The sequence below is a fragment of the Pteropus medius genome, unplaced genomic scaffold (genome assembly GCF_902729225.1).
Source record: "Pteropus medius unplaced genomic scaffold, Ma_sr-lr_union100, whole genome shotgun sequence".
NCBI classification, from domain to species: domain Eukaryota; kingdom Metazoa; phylum Chordata; class Mammalia; order Chiroptera; family Pteropodidae; genus Pteropus; species Pteropus medius.
The window spans coordinates 13,177,492-13,192,825 of record NW_024342471.1 but is presented as its reverse complement, the minus strand read 5'-3'; the positions used below and the strand labels follow the sequence as shown (position 1 = coordinate 13,192,825).

General features: G+C 42.1%; 1 protein-coding gene and 2 pseudogenes across 2 annotated transcripts in view; 2 read left to right on the top strand and 1 right to left on the bottom strand.

Annotated features, from left to right (window-relative positions):
* Nucleotides 1-979: 979 nt before the first annotated feature.
* LOC120604228 (uncharacterized) lies at nt 980-1,098 on the bottom strand (annotated as a pseudogene).
* A 7,440-nt stretch (nt 1,099-8,538) lies between these two features.
* ZHX3 (zinc fingers and homeoboxes 3) overlaps nt 8,539-15,334 on the top strand; it is a 101,880-nt gene continuing 95,084 nt past the window's right edge. For both annotated transcript variants that reach the window (XM_039864344.1, XM_039864343.1), the window contains exon 1: nt 8,539-8,746. The gene's annotated coding sequence lies outside the window, so the exon portion shown is untranslated. The remainder of the gene's footprint in view (nt 8,747-15,334) is intronic.
* On the top strand, nt 11,975-12,093 carry LOC120604053 (uncharacterized; annotated as a pseudogene).

Here is a 15,334-nt window from a genome sequence, read left to right as displayed (position 1 = left end):
GCATTCATTTTATTGTGGTGGTCTGGAACCGAATCTGGCAATATCTCTGAGGTATGCCTGTACTTTATATAAAAGGAGTCATACGGTATGTGTATTTTGTGACTGGCTTATTTCACTTAGCATTATGTCCTTAAGTTTCACCTATGTTGTAGCAGGTGTCAGGCTTTTCTAACTTTTTAAGGCTGAATAATATTCTACTGTATGAATATATTACGTTTTGTTCTCCATTCATCTGTTGATGGACATTTGGGTTGCTTCCACCTTTTGGCTATTGTGAATAACACCGCTATGAACATGAGTGTATAAACATCTCTTTGAGACCCTGCTTTCAATTCCTTTTCCACTGGATTTTCAGCTAAACCACTTTTTAAAATATTTTTAGTGCTTGCTTTAGTAATTATGATATACACCCTTAACTTATTGCAGTATAACTTGAATTAGTCCTTTACAATCTTCTAAACAATGTAAAAACCTTGTAACATTGTAATTCCCTTCATTGCTTCTACCCTAGGCTATTTTTGTTACATATTTTACTTTTACATGTTACAAATCTTAAAATACATTGTTATTGCTCTAAATAGTAATTAATTTTGAATTTAAAGTAGTTTAAATACTTACCTACATATATATTCTTTCCTGTGATCTTCGTTTTGTCCTAAAATTCTGTGTTTCCACCTAGAATTGTTTTTCTTCAACTTGAAAATCTTTTAGTATTTCTTGTAGTGCAGACTTACTGGCATTATATTCTCCAAGTTGTTTTTCCCTTGGCCTAGAAATGTCTTTATTTCACTTCAGTTTTGAAGGGTATTTTCACTGCGTTCAAAATTTCTTGGTTGGCAGTTTTCTTCCCCTGTAGACTTTATTTTTATTTATTTTATTTATTTATTTATATTTTTTTAGGCGAAGCACCCGTTGGTTGACCTAACAGATTGCAAGGACTTTGTCAGCTTACAATCCCTTATTTTTTATTTATTTCTTATGCCTACAGCACCTGGTCTTACTAGGTGGTCTCCAATCCAAGTACTAACCAGGTCCAACCCTGCTTAGCTTCTGAGATGAGATGGGATCGGGCTTGTTCAGGGTGTCATGGCCATAGCCCTGTAGACTTAAAAGATTCCATTTTAGTCTTCTATCTTCTTTCTCATGAGAAGCAGGCTGTTTATTCTAATTGTTGTTTCTCTGAATTATGTCTTTTCTCTTCTGCCTACTTTTAAAATTTTATTTTTTTTTATTTTTTATTTTTTTAAATAATTCGTGTCTAAGATGTGGTATTCTTTATTCAATGTATTTACTAGCCGAGTCTCTTAAATCTGCATATCTTTCATTAAGTTTTTAAAAAATTTTAACTATAGTCTCTTCAAATGTCTTTTTTTCCCCCTCATTCCTCTGGGACTCAAATTACTTTTGTATTAGACCAATTTGATATGTCTTTGATTTCCTATGGTTTTGCTGTGATGTGTCTTGGTGTAGATTTATTTGGTATCTTCAACCTATGACTAGATGTCTTTCTTAAGTTCTAGTAAATTCTCAGATGTTATCTTTTCAAATATTGCTTCTGACTCATTCTCTTTTTCCTTCTGTGACTCCAATGAAAATGTATGTTAAACCTCTGTCTCTTACCTTCTATATTTCTATCTCTTTGTCTCTCCATACTTCATTCAGGGAGTTTTCATCTTACCTGTAATGTTAGTGATTATTTGCATGCTTCCACCTTTTGGCTATTGTGAATAATGCTGCCTGCGAACATGGGTCTACAAATGTCTGTTCAAGTTCCTGCTTTTAATTATTTTGCATATGTACCCAGAAGTAGAATTGCTAGGTCATTTGGTAAATCTATATATATTTTTTGCATTTTTCCATTTTTATTTAAATTTATTGGGGTAACATTGGTTAATGTTTTATAAGTTTCAGATATATAATTCTATAATACATCATCTGTATACTCCATTGAGTGCTCACCACCCAAAGGCTCGTCTCCTTCCATCACCATATATTTGACCTATTTACCCTCTTCATCTTCCCCTTCCCCCTTTCTCCCCTGGTAACCATACTGTTATCTGTGTCTGTGAGTTTGTTTTGTTTGAATGTTTACTTTCTTGAGGAACCATCATACTCTTTCCCACAGCAGCTGCATTATTTTACATTTCCACTAATAGAGCACAAGGGTTCCAATTTCCCTATGACTGCATCCAACACCTGTTATTTTCTTTTTCTTTCTTTCTTTCTCTTTTTTTTTTGTATAATAAGCATTCTAATGATTGTGAAGAATTATCTCATGATTTTGATTTGTCAAAGCTTGGCTTTTATCTCCTTGAATGTAGTAAGTTTGGTGGGTTTTTTTTTTTTTTGGTCTATGTCTGATATTTCCTTTATTTAAGGTCCTTGTGAATCTGTTTCTTTGTTGTTTTACTGAGTTCCTCTTATAGTGTCTTATCTCCTGTGTGTCTGGCTATATTTGACTGTCCATTAGGCATTGCCACGTTTGAAGAAAATTACAGAAAATTTTTAAGGTTAGAATCATGTAAAATTTTCCCAAAGAGATTAATTTTTTTTTTTTTTTTGCTAGCCCCTTGAGAATGCTAACAGCTCAGAATCCCTTTAATCTGTATTCAGAGCCTGTCATTATTCTAGAGCACTCAGCTGACTTGAAACCAGGCTGCATCTGAAAGGAACAGATCACTTCCAGTTCACATCTTTTCTGAGAGCTCTTCAGAACCCTTGATTAAGTAAAGTGTAAAGAGTTTTGTTGGCTGAGGGCTTAAAAGTCTCACTGAGAAATCTGGAGAAGGAATGGGCAGTTTTTGGATTGATATTGGGTCAGGGGGCAGCTTGTTGAACCTCATATTGTGGTTCAATGTGAGAAAAGTAGGAAGGCAGGCTAGTCCAGACTAGGGCTGGGGAAACTTAACTCACTTCAGAGGCAGGCTGTCCTGGCTGAGGCCATGTGTGGCAGAGGGTCTACCATGTGGAGTACACCAGGGGAGAAGCTAGGACTCCAGAGAAGCTGAGTATATGACCAGCATTGGACTCTGCAGTCCAAGGTCTCTGTTCACCTGGGCCAGAAATAGGTTTTCTTCCTTGGGCCTGGGCCTGTGCCTTGGTCTCCTCTAGGCTGACCAGTGCCCACTTGCATGGCCTGGGCTGAGCCTTGATACTCGTGACAGCTTCATTATTGTTCTCCCTGCACTGATTCTGAGCCCTCCAATCTTCTCCACCCAGCATGTTGTCCCTATCCAGGTCACTTCAATAAAACCCCATTGCTCTTAGGATAAGTCTCAAATTATTACCATGACCTTCAAGGCCCCATATGATCTGGCCCCTGTCCACTTCTCTAGCTCCATCTCCTCCCATTATCTGCTTCGCTGTCCATGTTCCTTCTTCCTGTTTGTTTAAATCACCATGTACTGTTGACTGCCACGGGGCCTATGCATGTGCTGTCCCTTCTACAAGAGAGCTCTCTTCTCTCTCCTACGTGTCTAATATTGTGGATTAAATGTATGTGTCCCTGACAAAATTTATATGTTGAAGCCCTACCCCCAGTGTGGCTGTATTTGGAGTAAGGTTAAATGAGGTCATAAGGATGGGATCCTGAGTCAGTAGGATTAGTGTCCTTATAAGAAGATACCAGAGAACTCATTCTTCCCCTCTCTCCATTCACACATATTGAGGAAAGTCTGTACATATGAGGACATAGCAAGAAGGTGGCCTCACCAGAAACCACATTGGCTGGAACCTTGATCTTGGACTTCCAGCCTTGAAAACTGTGAGAAAATTAATTGTTGTATAAGCCCCCTGGTCTATGATAGTTATGGCAGTTCGAGTAGGTTGATACATCTAATTTAACCCAATTTTCCCTTTATATCTCACATCTACTATTTCCTTAAACATATTCAAGCCAAAGCCTCCCATTTCTGGATCTCATGGTACCAGGCACTGAGTAAGATTTATGTTTTTGATAACTTGACCGGTGTCTGCCTTACTTATTAGACAGTAGGCTCCATGAGGGTCGCTGGTTTTATTCACTGCTACATACCCAGAATCTAACAGAGGGCCAGGTATATGGTAGGTGCACAACACATACTCATTGAGAACAAGAGTGGCGGATGGGGACAGACAATGCCTTGAACTGGGAGAATGCACGCACACTCAAGCTCATCTCTGGTCCAGCAAAAACTGCACATTGTGAAAACAAGATGTGACTCCAGGCCCCACCCTATGATAGGATTGAAGCTCCTGCCCGTCATGCCTGGCTCAGGTCCTAGGCTGGGCTGGCCTAGTCCTGCACATGGAGGCAGCCGAACCCCAGCTGTGAGGGCTGGCAGAAGACAGGCTCTGACGTCAAGCCTCATCCTGTTCCTTCTCTGTGCTCTGCCTGCATTGTGATGTTCATTCTTGAAAAGAAGCTGGCATATAAATCGGGTAGAATTTTCATTTTCAGCTTCTCTTCCTGCAATTGTTCAAAGCTCAGACTCTTCCCCACCTAGGAGTCTATAGCACTGGCTACAATTCAGAGCTGTGCAGTAAACAGCCATTGTTGGAATACTTTTGGTTTCGAGTATAATAAAGAATCCAACTCAAATTAGAATCAACCATAAAGGGAATTTGTTGATTTACGTAACTTTATTTGGTAGATGGATTCAGGTAAGCCTTGATCAGCACTCCAACTATTTCTCTTCAGTTCTTTCTGCCTTTCCCTAGTCCATGCATTAGCTTCATCTTTAGGCTGGCCCTCCTCATGGTCACAAAATAGCTGCCAGCAGCCAATGATTCCTTACTGACACCCAGGGAAACAATGAGGGTTATATGCAATTATTGGGATGAGGTGAATATTGGGTACTGATAGATGTAGGCTGAGGTATCCATGAAGCAGTCAATACAAGGTAAGGTTACTTCAACTGGCTTAGAGCAGTCAGGGTCCACATCCACATGTGGGAGATGGGGCCCATCCCTCTCAAATTGTCTCAATGCTGTACGTTAAGGAATGAGATAGACTGGATATTAGCAAGGGGCATCTGTCAGGATAAGCTAGATTTTGCTTTGGTGACGAACAAGCCCCAATCTTGTTTTCACAGCAGCAAAGGTTTATTTCTTGCTTATAGTACATATCCACTGTGGTCACCTAGGAGCATGATTCCATGTTTTCTTACTTCAAGACCCAGACTGATGGAGCATTGTCTATTATTTTTTACCGAGGGAAAGAGTATAGAAAATTGCCTACTAACTCTTAAAATTTGGAACCTTGAGTGACATACGTCTACTCATACTTTATTGACCACAATAAAAGCAAGTGACATGGCCACTCTGGACTCTAAACTATAAGGAAATACAATCTGATTATGTCCCTGGGAAGCAAACAATTGTCGGTGGCTAGCATTAATGTTAACTACCACAGGAGGCTATTAGAATACCCACTACAGAGGGCTTATGGAGACCACCCCAGGTTTTGTCCATGTTTTGCTGGGAAAAGAACAACTTCCTGTTTTGATACTATCTAAAAATAGCCTTCTTTACTGTGCAGAAATCAGAAACTCAATAATCATCCTCTGCTTCACAATCAAATGTCTCTCAGGTGTTTTCCAATTAAGTGAAATCAATGGTTCTGTGAGGGACTTCTATTAAGGTATCTTCTCAACTCAAAACAATTCTCTTTTTAGTCTTGATCCACAGAGGCGGTTTCCTGGTGAATGACATCACCTGTAAGCTGGCCATGATTGTTCTCGGGCAGGGGGACACCCGACTCAAGTTGGGTCAGTGATATCCTCTTCTCTGGGATTTGGAAATTGGAATGATTAGGGATTTTTAGTCTTTCTCTGGGTAGTTGGAACTGTGTCATGTGCTTGGGAGGGGTTGGCAGACATATTTCCCACTGTATTATCTGGAAGCAGAGAAAACAAGTTTGCAGGGGAGAGTCATACTGGCAACGCTTGCTCTGCTTCCTATTAAGTCAGAAGTCCAGCTGGGTTTTTTTTCCTTGGCCTGAGGGACCCCTCTTCTTCTCTACTTCCAAAGCTTTAAAACAGGTTCCCCTTTTCTTTAAATTGGCCTGATGGGTTACTGGTACTTGCAGTCAGCAAACTCCTGATACATGTTCTTGGCTTCCGGACCCTGACGCAAAAAGGTCACAGGTGTAGCTCATTCTAACAAAATAGAGCTGAGGTTGTAATTCTATTGCATCAATTATGCTTCTGGCAGTTCCTTCCTGCTTGAGAAAGCTCATTGGAATGCGAGTGAATGCAGGTGACATTATTATTGGGGTCACCTGGAATCTGCTTAAACTATTTTTTAAAGAAAAATAATTTGCATCCTTGGGCAAACATGATTTGTGACACACCTCCCAACACTGGTATTAAGTGCATGCTGTTTCCTCTGCCTGGAGTCTCCTCATCAACTCTTTAGACCCAGCTCCAATGTCACCTCCTCTGGGAAGCCTTTCCACACTCTCCTATATATTATTATGTCCTTCTCTCTGCTTCTCAAAGCAGTAGTCACACCCATCTAGTGTTAAGTTTCTTCCAAAAGTACTTTACCACTCTCTCTCTTCAAAAATACTGTGTTCTTCAGTGTTTGAGAGTGCACTGTTTATCTCTGTGTCCCATGGTGCCTGGATCAGAATAGATGCTCAGAAAAGTCTGTTGAATAAATCAAGTTAATTGGGACAGCATATCCCATATATACTTTTATTCCTTCAAGAAATATTTATGGAGTACCTGACCAAGTCAGGCCATGTTCCAGATGCTGGAACACAAAGTCCCTGCTCTTGAGACATTACAGATGACATTCAGGTCATAAGGGCTATGAGGAAAAATAAAGCAGGATGAGGGGATAGAGAGTGATGGGGGTTGGGACTTGATATTTTAGCAGGGTGGTCTGGGAGGGTCTTTCAAGGAGAGTGACTTTTGAGTAGATATTCAGAGTAAGGGTACACACCTCTCTGGTGTCTTGGAGGAAAAAACACCAAGTGCAAAGGTTCTGAGGTAAAAGTGAGCCTGCATGTTCCAAGAGCAGGAAGAAGGCTGGTGTGACCACAGTGGAGTGAAGGGGTGAAGTGGAAGGAGATGTAGTTAGTGGTGGGGGAGGACAGGCGTTCAAATCAAACAGAATCTTGGAGGCTCTTGAGAAAAAGACTTTGGGTTTTGCTGTGAGTGAGGTGGTAAGCCATTGAAGGCTTTAGAGGAGAAATATGCTTTGACTTAAGCTTTAACAGAATGCTGGCTGCTTGAGAACAAGCTCTATGAGAGCAGAGCTGATTCAGGGAGAGCAGGAAGCAGGTGATTGCAATATTCTAGGGAAAATATATCAGGGCTCAAACGAAGGTACTTTAAAGGCAGAGATGATAAACTTTGCTACTAGATTGCATGTAGGCTATGACAGGAAGAGAGGAGTTGAAGATGATTCCAGTGGTTTGTCGGAGCCACCGGAAGGATGGAATTGACATTAACTGAGAAGACGACTATGAAAGGACCCAATTGAGGGGCAATTTCCAGTTTGGCTTTGGACATGTCAAGTTTGACATATTGCTCAACACGTGTGTGTGTGTGTGTGTATTCATTGATTTTCAGGATCTGAAGCTTATAAGCAATCTAGAGTTACAGTCAATCAGCCTTATTTATTGAGCCCCAGGCACTGCAGAAAACCTCACGTATGCTGTCATTTAATCCTTTCAATCATTCCTTATCGGCTTAATTACTAATATTTTCATAACCTTTTTATGGATGAGAGATTAAATAGCATGTCCAAAGTCACTCAGCCCACTATTAATTTGCCAGTATAATGCAGATTTGGGATTCCAACCCAGTTATGTCAGACTGCAGAGCTCTTGCTGTTTATTAATTACTGGATTCTAAATATGGGGACCACTTTGACATATTTGCTATAGACTTGGGCTCCATAAGAAAAAGGTGCCTGGAACGTGGACAAAAACTCAGAAAAGGGTCCACTCCCATCCCAGGCGATACAGGTTACACAATAGAAGCTGTGAAGAAAGGACAGCATCATTTTATCTGAGGGGGCTAACGGATGCTTTAAAGTTCTCAGGTACCTGAATATTTAATGTTAAGAAAGCAGTTATAAGAAGTTGTTTTTAGGAAATAGAAGAGCTTCAAAACTGCGGTGAAGCGTTGGGAGGATAAAAGACAGACTGACTCCCAGGTGACGCCCGTTGGGAAACGCGGGACTAGGGCAGGGGGTGAGAGCGAATGTCCTCTGGCCCTTGCCCTGCCTACATCCTTTTGATAGTGTATCCTGGTGTGGCCTTCCTTAGGTGGTCTTCTAGAAAGACCAGGATAGGGAGTACAAAGCCTCGGAACCTCTGGGGCTACAGCACCGCCCCGGTCCTCTTCTTCCCCACCCCCTTCAGGCTGCACACGGGTAAAAGCAGGACGGGCGCCCGCGCATGCGCCCAGGACAAGGCCCGCTCTCCGCGACGTCAGGGGGCTCGCGCCCGCACGAAAGCCCCGCCCCCGGGCGCCAGAGGCGACTTGGGCGGGGGGCCTCGGGCCACGCCCCAGCCGAGCCGAGCGGGGCCGAGCGGAGCCGAGCGCCTCCGAGCGCGGCCGAGCCTAGCCGAGCGGCCCGGAGTCGGTTGGTGCAGCTGCGTCCCCGCCGCTCAGCAGTTCGCGGCTCCGGCGTCGTCGCCGCCGCCGCCGCCTCAGCGGGCCTGAGCCGGCCGGCCGGCCACCCGCCGGGAAGGAGGCCCGGAGCGTGGGGAGAGCGGCACAGCCGCGGGCGCCGCCGCCGCCGCTGCCAGGTGAGCGCCCGCCGCGGCCCGCCAGCCCCGCGTGCCCCCGCGACTGTCAGTCCCCGTGTCTGTGTGTCTCTCTGCCTGTCAGCCCCCTGAGTCTGCGCGGGCTCCTTCCCGCCACGCCTGAGCCCCGGCGCTGCCCGCAGTGTCCGCCAACCCCTCCCGCCTGCTGCCCCGGGTCTTTCTGTCAGCCGCCAGCGCCCCCATGCTGGGAGGCTCCGCCCCTTCCCCCCGAAGCCCCGCCCTTCGCCCATCTGTCATCACCCCCGCCCCCAGCTCTAGGCTCGGGCGTCCTGGGGGAGTGGGGTGCCGCAGCTCCTGGGGGTCAGCGTAGCCACCGCGGGCCACGCAGCTGTGAATGGGGCAACAAGGGGGTTATGGAAGGGAAGAGGGGGCGGTCCACAGATGTCCACCTGACGGTGTGAGGGTGCGTGTCCCAGAGTGCGCCCGGTGGGAACACTGCGTGTGCGCCCAAGGGCCGGCAGGGAAGCGCGGGCGACTGCCTGACGGACGTGGGGCGGAGATGCTGGGCAGCTCCAACTCCCGCGGACTCGTTCGTCCTGCGGGGATGGGCCAGCCCCTGACTTGGTCTAAAGAACTCCACCAGGGAGGCAGCAGAACCCGGATTCAACCCATTAGGGTACAGTAGGATCCTGACTTCCCGGACCCTTGTTTGCCCACGCGACAACAGAAAACCTGGATGCCGCAAGGGGCGTGTGAACAGAGTTTAGGGCTTGTTAAACCTTCCCAGTTTAGGATTTTTATTCAGAGAAGCCTTTTGGAAGTGATTGAGGAGGAGTGGGTGGGATGTGGAGCTCAGGTGGAAAGTGTTTGAGAGCTTGAGTCATTTTGAGTTTCGTGGTTGGCGTTTCTGAGCACTGATTGCCCTGGGCTTTTGCCCTGTGAGAAACTTATGTGATTGAGGGAGTGGGGGGTTAGGTAGAGGACAGAGGGCATACTCTTTTCCGTTTTTATCTGTTATGTGAACACATTACATTTATTCATGAGGCGTCCACACATCCTCGATTTAAAAAAGGATTACAGTAGTTTCCATTTATACATGTTCTTGTATGTTGTTATCTTGATTTTTTTTTTATTTGTAGTAACTTAGTATTGCAATATTTCAAAACTAAGAGAAAATGTGTCCTAAAACAATTTGGTATCTTGCCAGATAATTCTGAACCATGGGGAAAGAGCCAAAAGCACACTTCATTAGCTAGAACAATTTATTCGGGCTTAATTTGTTTCTGCGAAACACAGTGGAAAAATCCAGAAGTGGCAAAGCAGTATCAAAGAATCTTAGGAAATTAATGAAAAGGGTCTTCTATTGCTGCCTTGGAAAGATAGTATCAAAGTTGCTTTAGAGCACAGAGCTACTATGTAATGATAAACGTATTAACCAAGTTGGTTTTGTGACCTTGATACATTGAGCAGTGCTTGATTTGTTCAGTGCTTCATGACAGGCAAACATTGCATAGGGAACTGGGTAATTTTGGGAGGAAATGTTTCCTATGGGTTTTTTTTTTCATAATTAAGTCAATTCAGACTAAGGCAGTCTCACAGAGAGTGGTTTTTTTAAAAATAACATCAAAAAATTAAAAAATAATTCATGTTTAAATCAGAAAACTAGGGAAAAAAAACAAAAACAAAGAAAAGCATAAGAAAAACCCCACAATCCCACAAACCGTAGAAAAACAGTTTGATATTTATCTTTTTAGTCTTTTATTCCCATGTATAAGTATTTTTTCTTACAAAAATGCTACCATACTATAAGATTGTTTTATTGTTTTTTTTTTCCACCTATAAGTAGACTATAGGAGATACCTATTTGTTTTGCTTTTATTAGTAAGAGCCGTGTTCCCTTTGTGATCTTTTAAAAAGTTAGATCCTCTGCTTAGAGCACTCCATTAGCTTCTCATTTTAGAGTAAAATCTGAAGTCCTTGCTGTGGCCTACCTACCTGTCTTCACTTACAGCCATACTGGATGGATCTCTTTGCTATTCCTTAAAAACTTCAGGCATATGCTAACCTTAGTGCCTTTGCATTTCTGTTCCCTCTGCCTAGAACTTTGTTCCATGGATGTCATGGTTCTTGCCCCAGGTCTCTGCTCAGATACAACCTTATCAGGCTTTCCCTGACCACTGTGTGTAAAATACACTCCATTCCCTGTTGTCCTCAACCCACCTTACTTGCCTTCATAACACTTGCCACCACTCGGTAAATGCATACGTGTTTATTTGTTGGCTTATTGTCTCTTTCCCTCCATTAACCCAGAAATGTGAAACTTTTTACAGATGTAACCTCAGGGCCCAGAGTAGTACCTGACACATCATGAGTGCTTAATCGATATTTGTTGAATGAACAAATGAATGAATGCTCATTATCCATCCATTCATTTGACCTCCCTGGTAGCCTCTTAGGCTTTTATATAGCTGTATCATGAAATGATATAGCAACTCCTTAAAAGTCAGGATAGTCCACTCCTTTACATATCTGAGAAGAAGAATTTTACAAAGTGAGTCATGATTGTAAAAAGAATTACGGTTTTGATTTAACTTCACAATTGAGGGAAGGAACAATTTTGGCAAATGGTACTGACTTTCCTTCTCATGCATTATCCTTTGTGTCACATTGAAAGTCTTTGAAACGTATAGAGTATCCCAGTTATGTTTATAGCTGTGATTTCAGTTTGGTAGTTCTTAGTGATAGCATAAACCTCAAGAACATAGTGAGTTTTTTGTGTCAACAGATACCCAGAGATATAATTACAGCTTTAATGTGTTTTTATTTGAGGAGTAGCTGTTATGTTTACTTATTTTTCTGGCAAGTCTATCCTTTTCATCTCCTTGCTTATCAGTTTTGGGGAGGCCTAGCAGGTATACTTAAGTGTTTTGTTTTTGTTTTTTTAACGTTTTAAAATAAATCTTTGATCTTTTGAGCATTTTACATCTCTCATGTGATGAACTGTTGAAAGTACTAGTTTCATCTTTCAGGATGAAATGACATCTGTGGTAAACATATAATTGCATTTTTATCATAAGAATGGAAAAAATTGTATCTTAAGGTAGAATGTTTACAGAGAGGACATAGTGTGAGAGTAAGCTTTTAAAGCCTTGAATTTCAAATAGGCTACTTTTAACTTTAGTGAGTTTTTGAAAAAAATCCTTTTGCTCTTAAGAAAAAGAATCCCTCTGAACACAATCCAAACAGACCTTCAAAAAATTTCTTATGCATGTCTATGGCCATGCTCCCCTGAACAAGCCTGATCCCAGCTGATCTTGGAAGCTAAGCAGGGTTGGGCCTGGTTATTACTTGGATGGGAGACCACCTAGGAAGACCAGGTGCTGTAGGCTTAAAAAATTAAGGGATCGTAAGCTGACAAAGTCCTTGCAATCTGAGGTCAACCAAGGGTTTCCTTGCCTAAAAAATAAAAAAATTTCTTATGCTACAAGAATGGGGAAAAAAAAATCTCGAATGAAATTTTATTCTTTTAAAGGTGTAAAGGGGATGTGTTAAAAATTTATTTTTAATTTTTCTGCAGGCAGTTAATGAGCACATATTTGGGGCAGTTCTGTGTGTTCTATTTATGGGCTCCATTACCATGTTCAGTTTTAAATTACCAACCTGATTTCTTATTATCTTTTCTTACTCAGTTACCTCCCTTCTCTCTTGTTCTCTTCCTAAATGATCTTATCTAATCCCAGGACTTAGTGCCCTCTGGATGCAGATGACTCCCTCAGTTACACCTATTGCCCTGACCTTTCTCTGGTTCCAGACTTGCTACCTCCTTCCTATTATCTCTGCTTGCTGCCTCACAATGACCTCAAACATCACATGTCCAAAATTGATTTGGTCTTCCTCTTAAATGTGCAAATTCCGTATTCCTGACTTCTCCTTCCCATCTTCTCCATCCTTCCCTGTCTCATCATCATTACTATCCACTCATTGTTCAGGCCAGACACCTGCAGATCATCTTTGATTCTTCCTGATTGCTCAACACACATCCAATCCATCAGTGTGGCATGCCGGCCTAGCCTCCAGAATACCGAAAATCCTCCATTCCCTCCACTCTCCTAATCTAGCCACCATCCTCTCTCAGCTGGATCACTGACCCTACTTGTTATCTGGTCTACCAGCTTCCTCTCTTTCCTTCTTCCAACCCATTTTTTCCCACTGCAGCCAGAATAACATAACCAAAAATTTAAACCAGATCACGTCGCCCCCCGTTTAGTGACTTTCCACTGCACTTAGCCCCACATCTACACTCTTACTCTGAGAGTCCAGCCTCTGCCTCCCTCTTCAACCTCTGCTCCTTGCTCACAATGCTTCTGTCAGGTTGGAGCACTATCGGTCCTTCAGCTATGCCAAGTTCTTCTCCTCTGTACAGACCCTTGACCCTTCCCTCTCCCTGGCACTCCCCCCACCCCCAATTGTTCTCACAGAAAGTTCCTTCTCAAACATCTTGTCTCAGCTCAAATTTTCCTCCTCAGAGGGCCTTCCCCGATCACCCCTTCTACAGTAGCTTTCCCCTCATTGTCCCCTCTCTCAGTACATGTGCATTTTCTGCTAGTGCTTCACCAAAATTCTAAGTATTTATGTTTGTTTTTAATTTCTTGTCCACTCCCTTAAATAGACTACAGGATCTCTGAAGGCAGGGACAGCCTTGTCCTGCTTATGGCACAGTCTTGGTACACAGTGTTCTGCCTAGAATCCAGTAGGTGCGGGGTCTTGATACATTTTGGATAATAATTATTATAACACCTAACTTTTTTGAGACTTACTTTGTGCCAGCTTCGTTGCTGAGTTGTTCATGCATTATCTCTAAATATCTGGGAGAACCCTTAACTAAGGTGGTGATGGTTATTATATTATCATTTCTATTTTTAGTTGAGAAAATCGAGCTTAGAGAATTTGAGTAATTTTTAAAGTTACACAGCTAAAGAAATGGTGGAGCTAAGATTTGCATCTGACTACTCATAACTACCTTCTGATATGAATGTAGGAATGAATGTGAAATACACAATAATAATATTTGATGAGTCCTCCTGTTTGTTTTTGTAAGTGTATATTGGAGTATGAGAAAATAAGAATGCTCAGGTTAGGATGTTGCATTTCCTGGGACGTTTCTGATAATAACACTATGCCAAAGCACTTAAATTAGTTTTTGTTCAGGCTCTATGTTTCAATTTTACCTTTGCCACTTTCCAGCTTAAGCTCTTGAACAAATTACTTAACATGTCTGAGTTTGTTTTTATTCATCTGTGAATGGAGAAAAATAATAGTTCTTATCTCACACAGGATTATTGTGAGGAGCATAATTATATACAAAAAAAAAATCAGTGTTAGCTGTTATTATTATGAAGGGGGAAAAAGCCCTCAGGGAAAGACTTGTAGACCTATCAACAATTAGAGTTTGGGTAAGAGTGAAAGACAGATCCTAACAGTATTGTTTCATGGACTCTGTTTTTGAATTTGTAAGAATTATCAGGTAATTAACTGATTGGCTTGTGACTTATAATTATTTTATTGATGTATGGCAACTTTATGTTTGGATTTGAACTTGTTAAATGCTTGTAGGTACGATAGCTTCATTTCTTTTTAAACTCCTTCCCATCTTAAGAAAGATTCTCAATGTAGAGAGAGATTTCAAGAGGCCATTTTTGAGAGGCTGGCTATTTTTATGCTTCTTACCAGAAAGGTACTCACCACCATTACTGCTTACTTCGGTAATGATTATCACCGGGGAGCTTATTTCAAATAACCAAGGAAACAGTAGACCTAGTACAGGTGCAATGGGCTTGACAGACCTCATGATGGAATATCTGGGCACAGTGCATTTTCTAGTGGGATGGCTTATAAGCAAGTGCCAGTCCGGTGGCTTCTTTCATCTCTGTGAAATAGAGGGTGAGGTTGTCTGCTAAAAGTGGGAAGAGCACATAGGAAAAACAAGGAGATTTGACCTACAGTTGAGGTCAGGAAGAGGAAGAGTCACCTTGGGGGAACGTCTGATCTCCAGGCAGTATGTAGGGCTCTGTCGAGGTAGGAGACCATAGATCGACACCAATAGCATTCAGTTGCCTGGTTTTAGGTGTGAAGAAGGCATATAGTTGGATTGATCCAGTGTTGGGATTTGCAGGGGGTGAGTGGGTGTGGAAAAATCTTTATGCATCATTCACCCCATTATATGTACATCAAATGTCAAACTGGACACAAGCCATATGAATATCAAAATTATGGAGAGAAACCATATAAATGTATGTGGAAGAGCCTTCAGTTATCTCCAGTGTTGTGAAAAATATGAAAAAAATCAGCGGAGAGAAAACTTATAAGGAATGTGGGAAAACCTTTAGTTCTTCAACTTTAAAAACGTGAACGGACTCACATAGGAGAGAAAACCTATGACTATAAAAAATGTAGTAAAGCCTTCGGTTGTTTTAGTTCTCTTCGAATACATAGAAGAACTCATTGCAGAGAAACCTTATGTATGTAGACAATTTGGTAAAACCTGCATATAGTACGGTGCCTTACAAACACACCAAAGGACTCACATGGGTGAAAAACCCTATGATTCTAAACAATGTGGTAAAACTTTCA